Genomic DNA, 6,711 nt, shown 5'->3' with positions numbered 1-6,711 from the left:
AAACCTTCTGTCCCTAAAATAAATTTAAAAATCCAGCACATTAAGTAAGCACTTTTGCCATTTGCAGCTGCTGCTGTGTAAAGATGTTGCACCTTTTCTTCTTGAACAGGTGGTTAAGGTTATCAAAGTTTTAAGATTAGTTACACCTGGTTTCTAATCTTTTAATTTAATGAAAACTCATACTCGCAGATATATTCTGGCCCTGCTGGCAAGGAGATTTTCAGCAGAAGTACGAGGGTTAACGTGATTAGACTGGATATCTTTTTCTTTCTTCTCTCTCCACCTGCTTTGTATTCTCTGGTGTGCTCTCTCTGTCTGTCTCTCTTCCGCCTTACTTTCTCTCATCCTCTCCGCAGACAAACACAGCTGAGGAACGGGCAAACCACCAAAACGTGTGTGTGTTAAAAACTGTGCCAACCTGAACCTGCTGAACTGCAGCTCTGACAGGCCCTCAGTTCTCTCTCTGCAGATGAGTTGGATGTCAGCACTCACTGTGTGATATGGCCAGAAACACAAGAAATGCATTAGTTATATTAGCACACCTTTTTTTAATTTTACATAAACTTGATGTGGTGGATGAAACTCTGCAGGTTTGAATTTATTGATTAAACCTGACACCATCCACATGTACTGACTGGAGGGAGTGTTCCTCATGCCTAGGGGTCTGCAACCTTTACTATCAACAAAAAAATGAAAATATCTGGAGCCACAGAAAACATTTAAGCCTTTCACTGAAGGTAACACTGCCTGTTAAGTCCAAATAATTAACATCACTAATGGGTCTAAATATACTTTGGTTTGGTTCGGTTCTTTAACTTTCCAGCGTTTTCAGTTAAACAAACAAATCGATCCACACATTATTGTGGTGAAATCCGGGGGTGGGGGTGGGGGTGAAATCCACAGCTATCTCAAGACAATTTAAGACCAGCTATTGCTTTTTGGTTTGGCAAATTTTTAAAAAAAAAATAACGGCTAGGTGTATATATAGGATACTAAATCTTTTCCTTCTACTTGTCTAAATCTGCATCAGTCAGAAGCTGTGCCTGTTCTGTTGCAGGTTTAGCCCTGAACTCCTAAAGGTCACACTGTGACCACATCTACTAAAAACAGCTTCCACTGTCTCTTTTGCCAGTCTTTCCAAAACACAAACCAGCAGGTTTAATATTTTTAAACAGCCTGCAGTTCCTGTCTTTCCCTGAATTACCTCCAGCTTTGACATCTAGCTGCAGGCCACTGACACTGGGGAGAGATTAACTTCCGGCCAAAGTCTATTTTCTGAATGTCATAGAAATAATCATTTTTAACTGCAGCAGCACTTAAAATTGAGTCCCTGGAGTCTGCATTAAATGGGATTATTTTCTAAGTCATTAATGCATTCTACATAAAACTATTTAGTTTCTAGACAAACTGCTTTTTTGTGGGTGTCAAGACAAACTTTGACTGCATAGTGTCTGAAATTAATCCCAAATTATGCATCATTATGCACATATTATGCTCTGAAATAGGACATTGAAATGACTATGTACCTATGCTGTTTTGTTCATATGCCAAATTAATAAGACCGTGTTTTTGGAGAAATAAACTCCCAGCATGTTTCACTTGACAGTAAACACTGTAAAATAAAGCAATCAACAAAAATTTTATATAAGATTGCAGGAGCACAGATAAAAGCTGTCGACAGAAGAGAACGACTTCTGCTCATGATTAAGACTTAGCAGATTCACCCACATTAAATCCGAGTCTTAGTATAATCAATACTTGGAAGTTTTTTCTGTGCAGAGAGCAGGGACTTGAGATTTTGGAGAAAAAATACAGTGTCAGCATCTTACTTAATGTTCCCTCACTGGTCGGTTTAATCAAATCTAACCACCAGCAAAGAAACCTCCTGACCTAAAATTGAAATATTCAGTATTAGATTCACTTAATATGCTGCTCAGACAGACAGCTGATGTACATAAAAGGTCCTGGGTGTAACTAGAGAGCCAGAAGCTTTAAAAAAAATAGTGCACACACACACGCAATGTCTTCCCAATGCAAGTGATGTCATTAAGTCAGTAACTGCAGCATGAATTAATGATGAAAAAGCTCTTGTTACAGCACAGGTGCTGATCCAGGATCGGACGCACAGGTACGTAACACAGTGGAGGTTTTTGTGGCACTGAGAACATCTGTTGTAAGTGTAACAGATCTGAATCTACACGGGTTACTCCTGCAGACAAACACAAGTCCCTTTTACACTGCCTGTTACATATTGTGGGAATATTTTGTTACCTGGCTTTTCTGTGTAAAGGGTACAATCTGAGAATGGGGTAACAGAGTGGTCTCCCCTTTAAGTCGGCAGTGGCTGTAGTAACAGCCTCAAATTTGCATTTATGTAAAAGCAACAAGCGGCAGGACAGGTCCGTGGGCATGAGGTGTAAGGTTTTGACAATGAGTTATGCGTGTGAACCACTGTGAGAGATTTTAAAAAAAGCAGCTAGCAGCAGTTAGCCGCTGACTCAAAAAAGAACAGCAGCCAAAAATGTCGGCATAACAGAAAAACAGTGAGTTGATCTGTTGCTACTCCAGACAACATATAGCAATATGTTGGGCAAGACACTAAATCCCAATTTGCTTTGATGGCTGTTTTATCGGTATGTGAGTGCTTCAAAAAACTGAGTTGCAGGTAACCCCTTGTATGGTAGCCTTAGCCAGCAGTGTGTGAATGGGTGAATGTGACTCGTAGTAAAAAAGAGCTTTGAGTGACCAAACAACTAGAAAAAAGCCATACTAGTACAGGTCCATTTGTTATTGTCCATTGAAAGCTCTGCCAACAAGTAGTTTTTTTTGTCACACTAGAGGCTGACACTGTTGTATTACACGTCATGCCTTTTAGGCTTGTCATGTCCCTTTTGCTCCTGTAGTGTCGATATGCTGTCTAAAATCCCAAACTGGAGTGGCACGATGCCACCGTTGTTTGGCTCTATGTAAAAATACGAAGGCAGTGTAAAGAGGGGACATCATAATGGCTCTATAGCGTGATCTCTGGGTACGAAGGGCTATAGTTATCTTCGACAAGAACACTGTAGATGGTCCTGAACATCGTCCATGACTTTGATGGATACAAAAAACCTGTGTGTAACTTAAAATTAGCAACCTTTGGGTCTTCATCCTGTAGGTCGAGAGTAAAACCACAGCTTCTTTCTCAGACCAGACCCAAGTAAGTTAATGAGTCCACATGTTTTAATTCATCATTACCTCTACCTCTACCGTCACAATACTCGATAAAGACACCATTTTACCTGTCTGTATCTGCACTACTTATAATACCATGGTTATACTTTCAGGAGCATGCTCCATGATGGAGGATAACTAAACATATTTGCTGAAGACCATCACTTAACTTTCATTAGCAGTATTTCTTACACTGAGTTTAAATCAAATGAATACGTGTAAATGAAAAGGAGTGCTCATAGATACTATGGAGAATACCCAAGTCTCTTGTAGCTTTTTGTTTGATGTCACTGCCAAATGTGTGCGTTATATAGCCTCACTACTCTCATGCTGTTCTATCATCTCTCTGAGCCAAAGTCAGCCATAGCGGTGTCCCTCATCAATAGAAGCAAATGGTTCCCTCTTGTGTCCATTGTGTGCTATCACTTGAACTGCAGCAGCTTGCAGAATTGTGTGGTTATATCACTCAGTGCAGATCTTACTGTTTCAGTATTTCAGAATCAGCATTTACTGCTCACTTTCTTTTGCATAATGTAACTATAAAGTGCCCTAATGTTTTGATTGTCATCACCAAATTTCTTCCAAATAACCTTCTTGTTATATGACACGATAAAGTCTCTCTTCAAGTGTATGCATAGGGGATGTAGCTCAGTGGTAGAGCGTGTGCTTCGCATGTGCAAGGTCCTGGGATCAATCCCCAGCATCTCCAGTGTTTCCCACACTTTAATAGAAAATCATTACTGTGTTATCTCATGTTGCAGGTTCACATCTGTACAGAAAAGACTCAAACATCCTCAAGAAAGAGAAAAGGTGGACAGTAAAGAAAAATAATTTGAGCAGCCCAGTTAGAGGTACAACCGCAGAGTACTAGCTTCAAACAGTGAAACATTATTGACTGGCTAACCAACATCAGTCCAACTAATGGCTTACTGAAGACAAACCTAGAGGCAAAATACTCTGACGCAGTGTTTTTCAAACCAATCCTCAAGGAGCTCTAGCACGGCATGTTTTCACTCCGTGCTGTAACACAGCTGGATCAAACTATCAGCCTGCCATCAAGATGCTTCAGGAGTTCACAACAAGATGATCATAAGAATCAGCTGTGTTGCAACAGGGAGACATTCAAAACATGCAAGACTACTGATCTGCCAGGAGAGGTTTGAGAGAAGCTGCTCTGAGGACTGACTTGGTTTGTAAGATTATCTCCAACTTGCCTTATATGATCAACAAAGACAATGTGGCTTAAAGGGAGTGTAGCTCAGTGTTAGAGTGATTGCTTTGTATGTATAAGGTCCTGGGTTCAATCCCTGATATGTCTTCTAACATGTTATACTGTACCTAAAGAGCACTTAGTTAACCTATTTATATGTACAGTGTCATCTATAAATGAATCCCGCAAATGGCATTTATCAGAGTCCGTGCAGAATGCAAGCATTTAAATGCTTGTTACTTCATTAAATGACAAGAAGCAAAACACTTGATGTTCTTTGAAGTTATTCATGGTGGTCATCACTATATGCTGATGCTTTTTTAACATATATAATGCTACTTTCATAACCATGATATGCTTCTGGTGACTCAACAAATGAACAAATAAACTAATGATAGTTGGTCACAGTAGGTTTTTGAAGGATAAATTGCAAGTTGACTGAAGTTCTTTTTTTAACCCGTGTTAAATTGTTATATTGGATATTAAAGTGTTGTCACAGGAGATTGGGAATTTTACTTTTTAAATTAATAAAGTAGCACAGGATATGGCATGTCAGATTTTAAACCATAAGAGTTCACTACACATGGCTAGAAATAGGAGATCGACTCAGGGGAAGGTAGCCTATTTAACCCTGCCCATCAGTTCCAAGGACAGGAAGCAGCAATAGAAGGAGAAGACAGAGAAAGCACAAGGTCAAAAAAGTTAAAATGTTGTCAGCATTTACCTGTTGGTTTCTGGTGTACAATGTAATTCATTAGGGAAAATTGTTCAGAAAGTGTAGTAGCCTACTTGGCAACATGGGCAAAAGACTTATTCACTGCATCATCAGAATCCCAAAACATCTTTTGACAAGGTAATGATGTCACATGTGCAAAACTGAGGTCTTTTTTTTTAAACTTTTACTTACAGTAAAAGTGTTGGAGATTAAAATTTAAAGAAAGATAAAAGAGTCACTAGTAAAGCATGTCTAAAAGAAGTAATACTAGTAATACTACATCTACAATGAGTCATAGAAAACTATGTTGAAAATTTGCAAAATAAGTCATAGTTAATTGTGTTGAAAAGGCCACAGTAGAGTTTAAACCAAAAAAGTCATAGTCTATATGCCAATGTTGAAAAAGTGTAAAAAAAAAAAATTAAATAAATAAATAAATAATAGTATAGTAAGGTTAAAAAAAGTGGATAAAAAGTCAAAGTATTGTATGTCAAAATAAGTGATAGTATAATATGGAGAAATTATTCTAAATTATACTACAGTCTGTTGAAAAAAAAACCCTCATTGTAAAATATGTGTAGCAATAGTTGAAAAAATAGAATAGTGATGTCACGTGACCAGGGATCCGACGTATTATAATGGCGTCGACACGTGACGCGGAAAAGCGAATGCCTGCCTACCTGAGCCTCACATCGTGGCATCTTACAACTGTATCCATCAGCCACGTTCAGAGTCGGCATCTACCATAATACATCCATGATTAATTGTCAGGCATAAAGGCGGAAGCCGGATAAACCCTAAAAAACGCCACGGCCGAGAGTCCAGCCTGCTACCAGCAAAGGAGCTAGCTCGCCACCACACTGCAGAGGAAATGTTGCCGATGACATTGCGATCCTCTTCACAGTCCTGAAAGAAATACCTGGTGAGCTACAAAGCCTGGGGGAAATTTGTAAAGCGACATCGTACAAGGAGGAGAAATTTAAAACACTCGTTACGAGGATCTATGAGGTGGAAGGTAGGCTGGATTTTTTGGAAGACGCTGAAAACCAGTATAAGGGAAATCCACTAAAACCGAACTGGAGGCTCTTCGTGGACGGATGGATGATGTGGAAGACCGGAGCAGACGTAATAATCTGTGTTTTGTCGGCATCCCTGGGGGCTGTAAGTCGGGGGACCCGGTCGCATTCCTGGAAAAGCGCGACCTGAAATGCTGAATATAATACCACCATCGAGAGGATGGCTCATCGAACGGGCGCATAGAATCGGTCATACGCCAATGCAAAATTCATGCGGTCAGGGGACAGGGATCGTGCTCTCCGTACATCTCAGCGAAAGCAGAAATACAGTGGGATGGCAAAGTGAGACTTTAGCCAGATGAGATGCCTTTAGGGGATGCAAGAAGCTGCTGCACCAGCGTGGAGTCAAGTTTGCTCTCCGCGATCCAGCCCCGCTCAGAGTGGCTTCGACAGCCCGAGGAAAGCTGTGGACTTCATCCGAAAACAATTAGCCTCCTTGGTCGTGTGGGATGAGTGATTTACCCCCCCATGACTCATTTTGTTGTGGGTCATTCTTA

General features: G+C 40.1%; 1 non-coding gene across 1 annotated transcript; it reads left to right on the top strand.

Moving 5' to 3' along the window:
- Positions 1–3,850: 3,850 nt before the first annotated feature.
- Positions 3,851–3,922, top strand: trnaa-cgc. The gene has a single exon. It is a non-coding gene; the product is annotated as a tRNA-Ala (tRNA).
- Positions 3,923–6,711: the final 2,789 nt, after the last annotated feature.

The sequence above is a fragment of the Plectropomus leopardus genome, chromosome 10 (genome assembly GCF_008729295.1).
Source record: "Plectropomus leopardus isolate mb chromosome 10, YSFRI_Pleo_2.0, whole genome shotgun sequence".
Lineage (NCBI taxonomy): Eukaryota > Metazoa > Chordata > Actinopteri > Perciformes > Serranidae > Plectropomus > Plectropomus leopardus.
This window is presented reverse-complemented; position numbering and strand designations above follow the sequence as displayed.